The sequence below is a fragment of the Simochromis diagramma genome, unplaced genomic scaffold (genome assembly GCF_900408965.1).
Source record: "Simochromis diagramma unplaced genomic scaffold, fSimDia1.1 OVJJ01000293.1, whole genome shotgun sequence".
Taxonomy (NCBI): domain Eukaryota; kingdom Metazoa; phylum Chordata; class Actinopteri; order Cichliformes; family Cichlidae; genus Simochromis; species Simochromis diagramma.
In genome coordinates, this window is record NW_024386801.1 from 25836065 (window position 1) to 25854975 (window position 18911).

An 18911-nucleotide genomic window follows, 5' to 3' on the forward strand; every position below is an offset into this window, starting at 1 on the left:
CTTCTGGTCTCTGACCTCACTACAAAAAGGAAAAGACCTTGTTCAATGTATCACCCTCACCTGTTCCTCCAACCTCTCTGGCACCGCCCCTTTGAGATCACTGCACCACCCCTCCTCTGCAGCTGAGCCAGGGACCACCTTTGCCACAATGAACAAACTGGAATCTCTCAAATAGATAAGATTCAAACCACTGCAGCGCACTTCCTTTAATACCAACAGTATTATCAAGTCTCTGTAGATCAGGTGAGGTATTGGTTGGTGTAACATTCAGTTTTTCGCACTGGGTACATTCAGTGACTACCACTGGTTTCATTACATCAAGAACCACAAGAACAGTATGACTGACAATGACCTTCAGACAGTTAATCTTGCCACTTCCTGTTTACCTGTATTTTAGAGGTAAATAAAACAGGAATTGAAACTGATGTGCGCTCCTTGCAGTGTGCAGTAATACAAAACACTGCTGCTCTCAGGTGGCATTAGTTCCTTGTCTTGTCTTTGGTTGAGTCCACCTCATAATCAGTACCTGCAGGTGGAGGTCAGCAGGGGGGACAGGCGGCACGCGGCCATTAACCAGCGTTGTCACTGGCAAGTGTGTTTTCAGTGTGTTCACTGTGTGTGGAGACATGCTGGGACACAAACTGTATGAAAGAACGGCAGCTGTGCAGTGCTCCCATTGGTTTCCATTTCCTCTGAATGAGAATCAGTGGAGCAATAGGAGTCTCATTTTCTAGAAATAAACAGCAGCACGTGCATTTAAGTGCACGCAGGCAGATTTCAAAATTCGAGGTACTGCCTCTGAGTTACTGCCGCACAGAAATTATATCACAGGGTTATCAGCAGATGGGGGAATGTGAAATAAGAGAAATCAGTGGATGCGAGAGTGATTTCTGCTTTTATTTGAGCTTTAATTAACTGTTTTGTCACCAGCATGAAAAATATCAGCTCGACCTGAAAATTCATCCAATTTAAACACCTCAGTTTACATCCTGATAATAATGGCAGAGACATTTTCCCGGCTGTTTGTACTCATTTTGCATCTGTTTCATCAGTGTGCAGGGCTTACATCGCATCATTTCCTGCATTCAGGTGAATTTTTAAGCATTAATTTGTGCCTTTGCTGACTTTAAAAGCTCATGATTTTGAACCAGATTTTTTCTGCTCATGTTTTTTTTTAAAAAATCACATACACTGGATTATTTAACTCGTCATCTTCAACCCAGCTGTTCACTTTACTGTATCTATCTTACCTTAAGATTAGTGAGAATCATAGCAAACAGTACTGAACTTAAGAACATCACCTCTGACTCATAAATCTGTTGGTTTTAAGGCTTTTTGAAAGACTCTAGAGGAGAGGAGGATTCTGTGTCACTGAACAAGTTTTCACAATGTGGCTTTGAAATATTCCTGTATATGTGTTTACATCTTCCTCTGCAGTCAGTTTGTGTGTTTCCAATAAATTGCATCTTTCTAGGATTTTTCAGGTTCATTTGGTCGTTCCTTTGAGCCTCTGAGTGGGCTGTGGGGAATTGTTGCTTCTTTATACAAGGGGCCTGGACCCAGAGACCTGGAACCCAAGTTGGCTCCTACAATAATTGTTGATTGAAAAAGGTTTCGGGCAGACTTCAGGTTCGAGTTTAAAGGAATCAGCCTGATAAAGGAACGCTGCTGAAAAAGTCGATGCTGGAGGTCATGACAAATTTTCATTTTGATGGACGATGAGATAAATGCACGCAGACTGTGGCAGTTTATACACACTGACCTCTATGACTGTTTGTGTGTGTCCTGCAAAATGTCCATCATTTTTTTCCAATAAATCATTAATGTGCTGCTGCTGGAGGCTGTTTTCATAGCAGTCTAATTACGAGCAGGCAGAAATCCAGTCAGGTCGACTGGGATGGATTTCAAACGTGAAATCCATCAATCGGTTTGCCCTTCAACTCACTCTGAAAACACCCTAAAGAAGAAAAGAGGTCAAAGTTCAGAACCAGACTGACAGCTTCAGATGACAAATTTCAGTCAGTGATAATGATGTCACAGTGATGTCACAGGTGACATCTGAAGATTGATAAACTTTACACTGTCCTGAGACCGTCCACAGAACCCCTGTCAGTCTGTGGTCATCAGGAAAATGTTTATCTTCTGATGATGTCATTAGGAGAAATAAATCACAAAGAGGGTGCTGCTCTGAAATCATTCTGAATGCTTCAGTTGGCCCTCGCTAGAATGCAAGACGCCGCCTTATCGGCAATCAGTCGCTAACTAGCCACCAAGTGCTAATGAAAGGAATCCCATGGGGGTTTTTCTTGGTGCATCCTAGATCTCTTTGCAGCCACTTTCACTTAATGACAGCAAGCGATCTTCAGAAACCTTTGGCCACCTATCAGCTAATATTCACGTTTTTCCAGTGGTTGCTCGGTGGTCACCAACCAAGTGGGTCTTAATCAAGTTATTTTAGTTCCAGGTTCATTAAGGCTACCCTCCCTTAAAGTCCACTGTCTTCTGATTGGACGTTTTCCGGAAGCTTGCCGAAATACTGCCTACACTTTGGAGACATGACTGCAAATGTGTGCGTGTACACTTCAAATTAAATCAGCTGAAAAGATGAGCAAACCAGCTGGAGAATATGTTTATCTCCTACATTTATGTCTCACCATGTCAACCATCCCGAAGTCACTTTTTCTGAAATATCAACTTCTAAAGTTTGACACAAATCAGAAGCTGTAATTTCTGAAAGTTCACTGAGATTTTAAATTAGCAAGAACAATAAATGTGTACGTGTGATCATTTATTTTCTTATAAAGCTCTAAAATGTTTCAAAAGAAGAAAGAAAACACAGGATCTCAGCAATGACCACTAGAACCTCACAGCCTGATGGAGAACCTCTTTATTCACCCCTAGAACCATGTGAAGTTCACTGTTCTAGGACTCCGTGTGTGTGTTCTTTAACCTTTTTCTTTCAACCTTAAGGTAAATATTTGCAAGTCTAAATAGGTCAAATCAAGTGTGTGGATGTTCTCGCCACAAGGGAGCCAAACTCGTTTCCTCTTTTTTTATTCGTACTAATGAAAACACCATACCAAGAGGCCATGCCTGCAGACTTCAGGCTTCACTTCAGCTGACAACAAAGTAAAAGGTTTGTGATATAGCTAGGAGCCAGACCCTGTGCTGCCTCACATGTAGCAAATGATTTTTAAAACTGCAGCTTAAAATAACCGTGAAGGAGACTGGAACACATAATTGGCTGCATGTTTTATTTTAGCATGTTGAAACAGAAAAATTAAATAAATAAATAAGTCATATTTTCACTTGTTCCAATCTGCAATTTTAATTAATGAGGCTTTGGACAGCAGTGTCTCATTAGTCAGATGTTAGGCTTGTCTGTCCTGGCTGAGCCACATAATCAGAGGCCTTCAGGCTTCACACATTAATGTCAGAATCAAAAACTAAATATAAAACAACTAATAAGCTGCATTCAATACAGGTGTTGTTTTATATAAATAACACCTGTATTCCAGCAGACTGCAGCCATGCTGCAGCTCTGCCAGGTTTACAGTGTCAACATGCTGACAGTCAACAGACTTCATCTTCATCATCATTAGTTTCATTAAATGCGAGGCTTTTCCAGATATTCACAAAAAGTACATCTGTACATCTTTTAGGATCTTTCCAAATTCTTAAAGGATGTATGGGACCTCTTTACTAATGATTGCAACCCCCAAAATCCCAGGAACCCGCCCAGTTCTCACAAATATCCAAATGGCCATTACAATATGTTGAAAGACCTAAAGTCTCGGTGAGATTTCCTGACTGGACCCAATAAAATTTGACAAGCCCTCAGGAACCCCATCACGGGCCACAGAAACAGCCCAGATGGTACCTCACCAACCTCTGTGACATAAAAGACCTTTACAAACTACTGAAGGATGTTTGGTTCTGACGATTAGAACCTCCCAAAGGATCAACAGCCTCATAAAGGAAAGCAGACAATTAGCTCAATAATTTCTGAAAAAGCCCATTCAGATTCATGCCAATGACCAAAAACAAAACCTTTATGAAGTCTTAAAAAAACCTTTTGACCAACATTATTAATAACTACAAACACTTGTAGGTTTAACCCTTTAAAACCGGTGGGAGCGGGCATGCTCTGTTTTGCATAACTATTTTTAAATCCCGGTAGCACTGCAACCACGTAAGCTAGCGCAATAATTTTTTTTTGCATATGAAACCGGAGGAGTTGTACTTACATCTTATGCCATCAGCTTGTCCTAAATCACGGTTTCCTTCCACATATAGCTTTGCAAAAACAGCATAAAAAGCGCTTCCAGGAACAAAAACATAATATTCCAGAAACACGCTTTACCGATCCAATCAGCTGTTTGTAACATTTCCTACGTTGGAATAGACGTCAGCGCGAGCTTTCGCATGCCCGCCATTACCTGCCCGAAACCAGAAGTGACGTCATTTTCGCGGAAATGTAGTTTTTTACCATGAGGGCCTCATGAGCTTATACTGGTGTTTTTAAAAGTTATCTTTGACTTTATGACTTTCTGTGTCGTTTCTGGGATGCTTAGGACTCATATTGCACTGTTGGAAATAGTTTATTTTGATGCACATGCTGCTTTTTTGCAAATTTGCATTATAATATTTATTTTCGTTTTTCCTGCAGTATATAAAAATTGGTGTATTTCAAAAATAAAACTATGAAGACACTCAAAATAAATTTCCCTTGGTGGGAAACTATTTTGTGCAACTTTTTTGTATTTACAGTTTTGAGGGATAAGCTTCTTAAATTTCTCTAACTAGAAATATATGTTAAAAAAAACAAAAACGATTTTCAATTTTTTTGTAGTTTATTGCACTTTTTGCAATTTATGTAATTACTATGCACTTAATGCATACATATTATTACAATTTGGGCTATTATGGTTGTATTGATGTATAGCAACTTGAAATGCTCCCAAAAATGGCTCCACAGCATGTAAAAATATAATATAAGCTCTGGTGGACTTGGTTCTATGGTAGGTCTTAAAGGGTTAAAGCCCTCATAAGTATGTAGAATGTCCTCAGTGGCCTCTCAAACATCATAAATGATAGAAACTTCCTGATCATTAAATATGTACAATTTCAAAATATACTTTAAGGTTTTAAGAGTGTCCCCAAGAACTTCTAAATAACCTTTATGAAATAAAATTGATTAATGACTCCCTAAAGGTCAAATAAAATCTCTTTGTACGTGGCTACAACCTCTAAAAACTTTATGTAGAAAGACCTTAGTGAGCTCTATAACATCATAAATTGCATAACACCCTCCAATGACCAAAACCTTTAGAACATCTGTAACTTCTAGAAATTATCAATGAACAACATCAATGACCTCTACATCCCTGCAAATGATACAGAACCTTTCCATTGACCAATCTTGTAAAGGTTCAGAGTGGAAAAACATCTCAAGTCGGCCCATCTAGAACTTTATCAGTGACCATTAAAATCACAAAAAGATCGACCTCCTCAGTAGCCTGAAAAAACATAAAAGCTAAAGTAAGACTTCCAGAAAGTCTTAAAGAACCAGAAAGTCCATCAGGACTTAGATAAGAACTTTTTCAACCCCCCTGGGGGATTTCTATTCGCACAAACAGTGCTGTCACACTGGTGGGATCACAAAAATAAAATACCAGATGAGACATGAAAATAAAACCAGCAGCAAATAACAGAGTAATACATATGTATGTGGAAGGCCATGATGCCTCTCAGAGTCACTACCAGGATAAAAATCTGAAGTTAGATTAGTTACTCAGACAATAATTCACTGTGAATAAATATTACCTCTGTGCTTTAGGAATGAGACTGTGTCTTAATTGAATCATTTGCAGCCAATTAGAGGACATTAGTGGGAACACAGGCATGGGCCCAGTGGAGCCATCAGCAGCGCTCCGCCTTCGCTCTGACTGTGGTGTTACAGCGCTGGCAGCTCGCCTGGAGCTATATCCACAAAGCCTGAACATTTGTGTCTGGGCTGCCACATGGTGCATGTTGTCGTATTCACTCATTCCAAGGTGCTGCCTATAGCAGCTTGGCACCTTTTATTCTGAAAGGCTGCCATTTATTGCAGCCTGGGATCGATTAAAGAGACAACAAAGGCGCTGAGATTCAGAATAATAAAAACCAAAATAATGATTTGTGGTTTGATGAAGCTATATGCTGTTGTTTTATAAAGCATGAACCTTTGGATGTTTTCAGGTAATCATTTTTAACTCTATGATTCATAGTAAAAACCATAATTCATCTGTGTGTCCACGTGAGAACAGTGGGACGGATATGATACATAACTTCCAGCAAAATGTATAATCCGATATTCTCCGAGACTCTTTCAGTTTCATCATTTATCATGAATTAGTTTTTTTGTTGTTCACCTAGTCCATCAGTTTCAACACCCCTGAATGACATTGATGATCAGCAATCCTGAGTGTATCTCTGTGTTTCAGGCACACTCTGATACCACGGGGCCAGGAGAAGATGGTGCATCGGTAAAAAGGAAAAAAAAATCAGTTTAACTGAGACACTGAGTGAGGAAAAGCCAGAAAACCTCCCTCCACTCTCAGGCATCAACCATCACTAAGGCCTCTCTGATGGCTCACCACGTCCCAACACACAGCCTCCCCTGTCAGAGATTTTTACCGTCTCCTTCCTCAGCTGACCGCTGGAGCACCAGAAACGTTATTCAAATTTCACTTTTTAACCAAATCTCCACACGTTTTGCATGTCTGACAGGACAGTGTGACATGGTGATGTGACTAACTGAAGTGCAGGTCGGAGCTCTTTGTTCGATTTTATTTCACCATCAAACTGTCCTGACCTTATCTCAGTACAGACAAACCCAGCGTCAAACACACAGACCGCGTGAAACCAAACAAATCTCAGTCAACACAAAGTTGAGGCTTGTCCACATCAGGCAATTACATTTAACCCTGAAAGACACACACAACCAAAACACAATGAAGCGCACACACAAACTAAACCCCTCAACACACAAAGAACTTACATAAATGGTTCCTACATGTAGATTTGCATAAAAAGTCAAAACACTGGAAAGAAAGAGAGAGCCTAGTTTTTTTTTGCCTGATATCATCAAGAATTTATTTTGTCAGACTCCTGCAGGTCAAACATTTTAGTGCTTCATGAACCACAAAACTCCTGCTTCCTAATATCCTGACCTTGTTCTCTCCTCTTCTTCCCGGTGTGCACCTTGGCTCGATCATGTTTTCTTACAACTTGAAGTAATCCCTTATTGTCTCCCTGCATCAAGCTGGACTTACCTCCAAACCAAGCACAGCCAATTCCTTATCAATAATCAATACATCAGTACTGCAATACTCACCTGCCTCCTCCTACCTGTTGCTCAGGAAATAGATTCAAGTAAGAACTGAACCAAAATCCTCTGAGCACAGTTCATCATCACCCTTTGACCTGCTCTCTCTGCTCTGGGAGTTTACTTACAGGAACCCTGCCTGCCACCTCACAGGTGTCTAAAACAGCCAAATTCATCCTTGTGAATTTGACACATTCATGAAAAAAATGTTACAAAACCTTAAACAACCAAAGACAAAACAATCATTTTCATTTTTATATCTGAAAAAGAATTCGTTAAAACATAATAAATAAAGATGGATAAAGATTTTATTCATTCCAAATTTAGGATTTTCATTTGTTACAGCAGTTTAAATAACAACAACAATAATAATAATAATAACAACAATGTTAAACAGGTTATGTACAGGTGACAAAGGGACAGCAGGTGTGCACGCTATCATCCAGATGCGTAGGTGTAGGAGGGAAAAGGCAGAGAGTGTAAAGGGAGCAAAATGCTGCGCGAACACGACTCATCGGCAGACCTGCTGCCTGTATAATGTAAGAGTGAAGGAGCATGAGTGGGTGGCGTGAAGGTAAAACTGGAGAGAGTGAGGTTCAGCTCCCCGGCAGCGCTGCCTCAGCCCTACTGCTCGCTCCAAACACAGATGGCACTGATAGTGGGCGTAAAAAACAAAAATAAAACAGATAATTATCCAGGATTTTACACTTTTTAAAATCTGTATTTCAGTTCGGTTATTGCTTCTCAGGAGCTCCCTTATTCCCTCAAACACTGCTTAACTTTACTAGAACAATATAAAAGGCGGCCTGTCAGGTAACGTGGATGTTCAGTAATCTCACGGTCCAATCCCAGGCCTCTCCTCCGACACGCCTGCTGGTTCTTGCATTGATCTGTGTGTTCAGCTGCCAGTCCTCACTTTTTTCTTTGTTTTTACTTTTTTCTGCTCAAATGTTCCTTTTTTTTGTTTTGATTAACTTTACTTGAACCTTATTATTTAACCTGATTTTACTTGTCTTCTTTGTTCCTTTTCCCACTATTCTTATTATTGTGATGGGGGGGGGGGGCTTTCCCTGCCATCATTACTGTTACCTCAGTTCTCAGTTTCCTACTGTTATTCCTCCTCTTGCTGGCGTCTGACCTGTAAATTGTGAAAAGCTACTTTAATCCCTTTAAGCCAGGAATATTATCAAAAATGTGACGTATAAGAAGTAGCTATAGGTTTAACACTAACTGCATCTGGTGTAAATATATAAAACTGTTTTATATAAATGAACTGAACACAGTATGAACTTCAGGTGAAAACAGTTTTTCTTGAAGGAATGAGGGCAGGTTTTTTTCAGTCTGAGCATTTTGCCTCCTGAAAATGTTGGAGAACTGGAGCTTTTACTGCTGTTTGTCCTGTGTGCCGTGATGATGATGATGATGTCTTTCCTCTGACCACAATCTACCCCTCCACACTCAGCCAGGGGACAGAGCCAGGCCGTTTTTAGGTTAGATGCTATGCTGGAAGCAAAGCGGCGCAGGAAACTTGTCACAACAGCGTGATGGGCTTGGGGCCGTGCACAGAGAAAGTGGTAAATGGCCACAACAGCCCCACTTTGCTAAAAACAAATTACTTGGAGCTGCTGGCAGTGAAATGTTTTCTGCTGTTTCTCCACCGCTGTCACGTTTTGATGAGCTGTGACAGCTCCACAACAATACCTGACAGCAGCCAGGTCCACTCACACAGCAGGAACCATTACAGTCTGGATTTGACCCAAAGGACGCCGGCAGTCAGCTTGTTTGGGGGGCAGGAGTCCTGTGGTACTGCCATGGAGGACTCTGTTTATTTGATCTGTCGATGTTACAGGAATCTGTTTTCTCCTGAATGTGAAAGACAAAGTTCTAACACATCTTACTGTGTCGCTTATTTACTGTTCACAATGGAACAGAGCACATCTTACGTCATGAAATTAGGTCATGTTTAAATGGACCTATTTTTTCATCCTCAGTTTCATTTTTTTTTCCTGGACTGTACTGAAGAAGAAGCAAAGGATCATTTATTAGTGTCACTTTTTTCATTCATTTATTCATTAATATGCTGATGACACCTATTTACCAATCAGCTCTTTCTATTCACAGCACCTGTTCTGCACTATTTATTTTTGGACTCTTCTAGAGTAGCTTTGCATGATTCACACTTTGAAATAATCCTTCTGTATCTTACACTGGGTCTTGGTGAAGCTTTTCATTTCATCCTCAGTCTGAAACAAACTGTTTTAGTCCTGCCACTTTAAGCCAGCTCGCTTTTAAACCTTCATTAAGAGTTTTTCACAGATTTTCTGCTCTTGGATCTGTATGATTTCACAGAGAATGTATACAACCGAAATATAGTCATCCCAAACACTGAAACCACACCCACTTCTCGGTGTTTAGAGCAGTCTGTAGCCTGAACTTATTTACAGCTACTGTGACATCATCACATGAAGCTGTGGTCATGTTTAAAATGAACATCCTCCATATATGAAGAAAACAACTTTAATGAGAGAGTTCAGCTCCAGGACATAAGAGACAAAGGTCTTCTACAAAATTCACTTACCTGAGACATTTAGTGATTACCAGAGGCGTAAATGGTTGGGGGACGACTTCCTCCACCAACACTGAGCATTGGCCAGGTGGATTCTGGGAAGGATATTCTGCTGACTGCTGTTCCAGCTCATAATGGAGCTGCTGTCAGCTTCCAGACCCAAGCTTTCATCCTGGCTCCTTTTGGCTGTGCTGAACCAGCTCATGGAAAAATGTGAAGCAGAAAAATTGTTTGTTCATGTACACGAGAGTCAGGTTTCTTTCCCGACTAACTCCTAATGGAAATGAAAGGAAACAGTGGAAGAAAAGTCAAAAGTTAACTGTGTGTGTGTGTGTGTGTGTGTGTGTGTGTGTGTGTGTGTGTGTGTGTGTGTGTGTGTGTGTGTGTGTGTGTGTGTGTGTGTGTGTGTTTATGTACATAATAATTAAAAGTCATTGCTTATTTACAATTAAGATATAAAATTTAAAAAGCCAGGCTGGGCTAGAAGTAAAGGGTTTTAAAAGTGTTCATCAAATATGAAAATGTAGTTTGTTCTAGAGATTGGGAAGAATTGTAATCCTCGATTTTCTGACCAGGATTTGGGAGATGAAGCATAAAAGTGCATGAGTGCATTTATTGATTTAAAAAATATTATAACATCATATGAAGATGTTTGTATATCTGTTCCCTAATTCCTTCTACTATTGTTAATTAACCTGGATAAAATTTACTGTATGAACTGCCCATGGTACCATTATTGTCAACATCTTTATAGCTTTTGGGAATTATTTTTATAAAACTTTAATTCTTACAAATTATATATAATTTGCGTGGAAGATCATCTCGAAACAAAAAGTGAGATTATGTCAACGTTGCACATGTATATATAAGTTTGTAAATAGGTTTTGGTGAACAGTTTTATTGCAGTGACACTTGTGAAAAAAAACCCAACATCAACAGCATTGTGTGCATAAATGAGCTTGAGCGTCAGCTCTGACAGAGTTTTATTACCTCATGACCCGGAGTGCTGGTGATGAATTTTGTTTCATAGTGGTGGTTTTGGTGTTTTGGTGGTGGTGGAGGTGGTTCTGCATGCCTCTGCCTGAAGCAGCAGTTATCCCTGCAGGCTGATGAGCCACACACACACAGAGACCTTGACTGATGTTTGCTCAATTTCTTTCCCCTGAGAAAAACGAGGTGAGCTAAGGTGGTAGATTTTTCGATATGATATTTGTGAGCGTGCTGCTGAGTGGAAAAGCATGGCCTCACACACTCACACACATAAATACAGTGTGTATTCCCACCGTGTGCCAATTTTATGAGCACACTGTGCTACAGTGAGCGCTAACAGAACGGTCGCTGCACACCGGCCTCCCGCGGCATCATCACAGCCTCAGGGAGCTAATGCTGTTCCTATTAGCGTGCTGCGTGATGACACAGGAGGACATCACGGAGTCTGTTCGAGGTCTGCACACGCTCTGAGAGACCATCAGGGAGGCTCTGAGCGACCATCAGGGAGGCTCTGAGCTTACATCCTCACTCACATACATGGACCATACACTGTGTGCTTCAGTTTCAGCTGCAGGAAAGAAGGAAGAGAAAACAATCATAATGATCATCTACATGAAGTGAAGGCATTTAGAACACATAGAAACATCAAAGAAACAGAAAAACTGACAAATCTGATGTTAGAGTCAAGTTTAAATGTTTAGAGCCTCAAACATCACAGCTGCTTCATCTTCATCAGCTCTTCTGTTCCATTCATCTTCAGCGTGACTGTCAGGCTTTAAAATAGCATTATTATTCTTCATATTCTGATTATTTTAGCAAAATTATAATTTAAATTAATTTAAATGATATTTTTTCTGTTTACAGTTACTTTCTCTTCTTGTTTTAGTTATACTTGCATGTTGATCTGAACTTGTAAATGTGTAAATGAGTACAGGTGGATGGAGCTAAAAGGAAAGGAGGACTCGGTTCAGCATCCTCCTCTGAAACTGATGGATGAGCAGGAGACGCAGGAGGACGTCGGCATTCAGGGACATTTGAAGCAGATTATTTCTTCATAGATGATCTATCCTCCATCCATCGATCGTTCTCTCCCCGCGCTCCACAATCTCCTCTACCTGATGGAGTGAAGAGGAGCCACCTGTGGCCTCCTCCTCCTCCTTCCTCCATCCGTTTATGAGTTTGTCTGATGTGCTGCCCTCCTTCTCTTAACCTCATCCGCTTCCATTTCCTCCTCTATTTACTCTCCATCTCCTCTCATACACCCACAGCAATGGTTTTATTAACATCCGTCCTCTTTCTCATTCCTTGCTGTCCTCCCAGCACTCATTTACCTCCGCTTTCATCTCCTCACCCTTTTCATTTTCATCACAACCAACAGTTTCTCACAGGAAACAGCTGACTCTCTCTCTCTCACACACACACACACACACACACACATATACACACACACACACACACACACACACACTCAGACACAGACAGACAGATAGACACAGACACACACACAGACACAGAAGTACACACAGACACACAAACTCACAGATACACCCACAAGGACACACACACACGGTGTTTGGAACATGAGGCAGGAGCATAAACATGTTTGCTTCAGTGTGATGTCTGATGCTGTGCTGCCCCCTGCAGGATCACTTTTGTAAGTGCGGGTTTCTTTCACACTTACTTTTTTTCATTCTTTTATTATTTATAATTTATATAAATCTGATGTTTCTATAGCAGATAAGAGATAACTGAAACTATAATTGTTACATTTTTGTTGTGTTAATAGAATCAGTATGTTTATTCACTCTGTGCCATATACCAATGTTTACACTTCCCCAAATCTCTCATTTTTATTTTTTTCTGTAGTAGTTTTCCTCCAATGTCATGACACCAAAAGACCAGTTCGTAAAATAAGATGAGCAAATGATCAAATGAAAGGTCAAAATTATGATACAAAACGAAAATTTCAAAATAAAGGATGAAATAATTTGGTGCAAAATTTAGGTTAAAAATAAATTTATGAGATAAAAGTGAGAACAGGAATAAAATAGCAACTTTGAGAGAAAAGCTAAAATTTCAAAATGGAATTACAAAATTATTGGGTGAAAAGTCTGAAATAATAAAATGATAAGAGATCAAATTTAAGAAATGAAAGTAAGAATTACAGAATCAATTGGCAGAATTGTGGGCAAAAACTCAAAACAAGGTCATTACAGTTTTTTACAGACGCTAGGACACATTTCTTAATACATATTCCTCACACAGTGAGCACAACAGAAGTCTATGTGGGCTAAACTGAGGATCAGTTATCATTGTTTTGGCACAAAATGCATTCAATGACTACATCTCTCAAATTTCATGAATTATTGTCTCACTCAGACACAACAACTGCCAAAAATCTTTGTACGTACAGGACATTTTGCATGTACTTACATACTGTTTTCAAAACTGTTAAACTTATGGTCAAAACAATAACATAATGCAAAACTGAATAAGACAGCAAAATTCAACAGCAATATTTTATTGAAACATATTTTAAATCTAAAAATGCAGTTTAACCAGCCACAGCTGATTCTCATTGTAGATGAATATCTACACAGGTGTTACTCCTTCAATTTCATTACAAAAGGAGACAACTGCTGAATAGGTTTGTTTTGTGATGTAAACATGGACCCAGCCAGAAATGGAGAAGTGGCTGAAAGAGGAAGAAGAGTGGCTGGGAGGGGGCGAGGAATACGTATGCGTGGTGGAAGAAGAATAAGAGGAAGATCAAGAGCTGTAGTCTCAGATGAGATCAGAGCTACTGTAATTGATCATGTAGTAAATCCTGGTCACTCAATGAGAGAGGCTGGTCAGAGAGTGCAGCCAAATCTGCAACGCTCTACAGTGGCATCTATTGTTAGTTTTCCGGCAAACCAACAGGTAACTTGTATTCTGCAAGGGCATTTGCACATTTCAGAAGTAAATAAGCTTTTGTGTAATTGTTGTTGCATTTCTGCTTAGGACTCAATGGTTACCTCACACAGGAGGGAGAGGACGGATGTTCACTGATGTGCTCCTGCACATCAGTGAACATCCAACATCCAACTGCCATTGTTGATATGGTCATCAGAAACAATGGGATAAAACTCACTGAAATTAGACACAGAGTCTTGGCAGACAACGTTACTTTCGCAAATATTCACAGTGTAAGCATAACAACAATTTCTAGAGTCCTGAAAAAACATCAGGTCAGGATGAAACAGTTGTACACTGTGCCTTTTGAGAGGAACTCTGAACATGTCAAGCAACTCAGGAACCAGTATGTCCAGGTAAGATGACAATAAAATACAGATCTGTTTTTGAACAAAACCAAACACGCACAAAGACAATTTTTACAAATTTACTACTGTAACAGCTTATGTTGCCTTGTGGATTTATGTTAGAGAGTCATGGAGATTGAAGGCAGGCAAACACACCACATTTTCATCTTTGTAGATGAGGCAGGTTTCAACTTGGCCAAAGCACGACGACGAGGGAGGAATGTGATTGGGAAGAGAGCCACAGTGAATGTCCCGTGCCAGAGGGGTGCCAACATCACAATGTGCGCAGCAATATCCACTGATGGACTGCTGTTACAGACCACTAATTGGGCCATACAACACTGAACGGCTCCTTGCGTTCCTGCATGATCTCTATGGAAGGGTTGTGCTAGGTGAGGAAAGGAATGCGGAGAGAAGGAATCAGCCAACATTTATAATTGTATGGGACAATGTGGCATTTCATCACTCCCGTGCAGTCACAGAGTGGTTTGCAGCCCATCCCAGAATGGAGTCTCTTTTCCTCCCACCTTACTCTCCATTCCTCAACCCCATAGAGGAATTCTTTTCCTCATGGCGGTGGAAGGTTTACGACCATCATCCACATGATCAAATGTCCCTCCTGGATGCAATGAATGCTGGATGCCTGGAGATATCAGCAGAAGATTGCCAGGGATGGATCAGGCATGCCAGAAGATTCTTTCCTAGGTGTATTGCCCTAGATGACATAAGATGTGATGTGGATGAGAACCTGTGGCCAAATGGAGGAGACCGAGTAGATTAGCATTACTATTGTATGTGTATCAGTGGATGGTGTGTATACAAATTCTTGTATTTTGGGATTACTTAGTGCAAAAAAAATAAAAATACATAAACAAATATTAACGAATTCTGCATGATGTCTGATTCATTCCAGTAACATATATTGAAATTATAAACAGAGATGTGTCCTTGTTTTACACAAGAAAACACTGTGTAATGCTACATGTTGTTAGTGTTTTTTAGGTCATTGTTTTGTGGGTGACAAAGTGTGTTTGTCGGCTGTCAACCTTTGCTAGTGTTCTGGAAGAATGAGTTTATTTGAGACCTGAATAAAGTGTTTTGGTAGTTGTAGTGCATTTTGAATGTGAAATGAACTGCTTTGCCAAGCTGAAGGTCAGTTAGGAGAATTGTGTGAAGAGTTTTGCAAAAGTGACCTAAGTATTGAGAAATGTGTCCTAGCGGCTGTTTAAAAAAAAAAAAAAAAAAAAACAAAAAAAACTGTAAGATAGAAATATTATGACAGAAAAAATGCAATGAAAATGTCAAACAGTGACTATAACTAATAAATATGAGCAGAAAAAGTAAAATGATGAGAAAAAGTCTGGAGAGGAAAACATCTGATTACTGATTAGCATCTTTGGTCAAAATGAGCTTCCATAGGTTTTCTGTACATGTTTGTGCTTTGATGAAGAGGAGACTGCTATAGAAGAGAGAGTGTGTGTGTGTGTGTGTTTCATCCACCTGTACAGCCCGAAGAAACTCACTGAGAAACATTAAAGAGCAGGTTTGAAAGACAAGCCGGAGAGATGATGAAATGCTAAATGAGGCGCAGCAGGAGATGGCTTGCGGTCAGCTAGAGGCTGAAAGGTTTCCCTCTGTGAGAGCTTCAGCACATGAAAAAGACTCTCTTCTTGTGGTGCATGTGATGAGTCATCCAGCTGGACAACAGAAATCATCCAACAGTGGAGCTCCACCTCTGTCCCATGGCAGGAAAGAGACACAGAACAACTCAAACTCAATCTCCATCAGTTACTTATGCAACTGATGGAGATCCCTCTATTGCCTGGGTTTCATCTGTATGCATCGCCATGCATGTGTTTCATACTTCTTGTTTTAGTTTGACGGTCTCTTGTCCTGTGTGTACTATGTTCAGCTGTGCTTCCCTTGTCTTGTCAGTTTATTGTGTTCAGCCATGTTCCTCAGGTGTTCCCTCTCTGCCTCTGTCTAGTGCCGCGACCTCCCTCAATCCCCACTGTGTGTTCTACCTGCTTTTTTTAGTCATTTCCAGTCTGTTTTTTGTATTCATCTCAGTCCGGCAATAAAACTGAGATTTGAGTTTAGTTTCAGCTCTTACTAAGTCTTACTTGGAGAGCTGTCAGTATATTCTGTTCTTATTTTAACAGATGATTCTGCATTAAATCTAACTTTAATAATATTTTAATCCAAGAGAAAACATTTTCGCCAGGAGCAGAAACAGCATCCCACATTGCAGACAGCATAGCATCCAGTCTGGCCTGGATCTGGTGTCAAGCCGGCACGTCTGACTGACTGGTGTCATGGCAGGGCGTATGTCAACCAGATGTGGGCCCCGTCTGGCAATGATGGCACTATTTATGTTCCTATTTTCCTATTTAGTTAGAAGACTGGTTAGATTAGTTTTAGTTAGAAGATTAGTGACCGAAAGAACGAGATCGCGGATACAAGCGGCAGAAATGAGCGTCCTCTGAAGGGTGGCTGGCCTCTCCCTTAGAGATAGGGTGAGAAGTTCGGCCATCCGGGAGGGGCTCAGAGTAAAGCCGCTGCTGCTCCACATCAAAAGGAGTCAGCTGAGGTGGTTCGGGCATCTGACAAGGAGGCCTCCTGGGCGCCTCCTGGGTGGGGTGTTCCAGGCATGTCCCACCGGGAGGAGGCCCCGGGGCAGACCCAGGACATGCTGGAGAGATTATATCTCTCGGCTGGCCTGGGAACGCCTTGGTGTTCCCCCGGATAAGCTGGAGGAGGTGGCTGGGGAGAGGGAGGTCTGGGCCTCTTTGCTTAGGCTGCTGCCCCCGCGACCCGGCCTCGGATAAAGCGGATGAGGATGGATGGATGGATGGATGGATGGATGGATGGATGGATAGTTAGAAGACCCAAATGCCATGTTGCAACGTTTCAAATGCAGGTTTGACAGGTTTGTGAGTGTACACTTTATCCAAAACCTAGTTAGGGTTTACTCGTGTTTTCCACTGTGTGGCTGTAGCTCAGGAGGTAGAGCAGGACACTTACTGATTGGAAGGTTAGTGGTGTTATCCCTGGCTCCTCCAGTCTGCATGTCAAGAGTGTGAATGTGTATGAATGTAGTTAGGAAGCACTCAGTTTAGAGAAAGTGTGTGAATGGGTGAATGTGGCACTTTGAGTAATCCAGGAGAGTAGAAAAGTGCTATATAAGAATCAGTCCATTGACTGTGTGAACAGAGTTTCATCATGTGACAGCACATGTTTTTATTACATGGTTTGATTAAGGTACACATTAGGCTGACATCTGGGGCCAGAGCTGAAACTGTTCTGGGCCAGCAGTGTGTCTGCAACTGGCCCGTGGCTGCACACAACTTACACATGGCCCACATACCGCCAAGAATGTAATCCACACATGGGCCAACACAGGACCAGCAGTATGTCTGCAACTGGCCTTGTGCTGGCTCATGTGTGGGCCAGCACAAACCAGATCTGGTCCACCAAAGGGCCGTCATTCTTTGCGGTATGTTGGCCATGTGTAAGCACATTGTGTGGGCCAGATCTGGGCCATACCAATTTTGCTATGTGGGGTGCTGATATGTGAAGATCTTGGTAGTCAACTTTAGAAGGAGGAAGTCTGAGCTGCAGCCTGTCAGCATCAACTGGGAGTGTGTAGAAAGGATTTACAGTTTCAAGTTCCTGGGTGTGCACATTGACACAGACCTCCAATGGAGCTCAAACACCTCCGTAGTTTTGCTAACGCTAAATTCTTGTGAGTGTTTTTTTCAGTGTAAAAGCTGTGAAAACGCTATTTTGTTTAGAATGTGGTTTTACCAAACTTAGATTTTTATTCACAATGATGTAATGAAACACTTTTGTTCCTTATGCACTATTTCTGATGAAATGTAACATTTGTTTTGAAGTCAAATGTATATTTTGGTGGTTTACTATGTAAAACTTTGCAGTAAATTCTATGCAATGATAAACCCAGTAGATTGGATACGATTTACTGATACAGAGTTATAAGTTAGTTGTAGTTCATCTCATGATTTACAAAAACACCAATTCATCTGTCGATTTCCCGCTCCCTTCTCCTGTCACTCGTGAACAAGACCGTGAGATACTTAAACTCCTCCACTTGGGCAGGAACTCGTCCCTAACCCAGAGGGGGCACTCCACCCTTTTTCGGCTGAGGACCATGGCCTCAGATTTGGAGGTGCTGATTCTCATTCCCACTGCTTCACTCTCGGCTGCGAACCATTCCAAGGTGAGCTGGAAGCCATCACCTGATGAGCCAACAGAACCACATAATCTGCAAAAAGCGGTGATGAAATTCTGAAACCACCCAGGTGAAAGCCTTCTGCCACTTGACTACGCCTAGAAACTCTGTCCATAAAAATTATAAACAGAATCGTCAGCCCTGGCAGAGCCCATCAACCACAAGGAATGAGTCGACTTACTGCCGGCTATGCAGATCAAGATCTTGAAACGGCTGTATGACAATAATAATAATAAACTTTATTTATAAAGCCCACTGAAAAACCAAGGGTATACCAAGGTGCTTGACAAAATAAGATAGGGAAAAGGAGTATCAATTATAAAACCATGACAATCATAATACATACATAGCAAGATTAAATAAATAAGACTTTAACCGGGATTTAAACAATGACATAGAGTCAGACACCTGGATAGCAACAGGACGATTGTT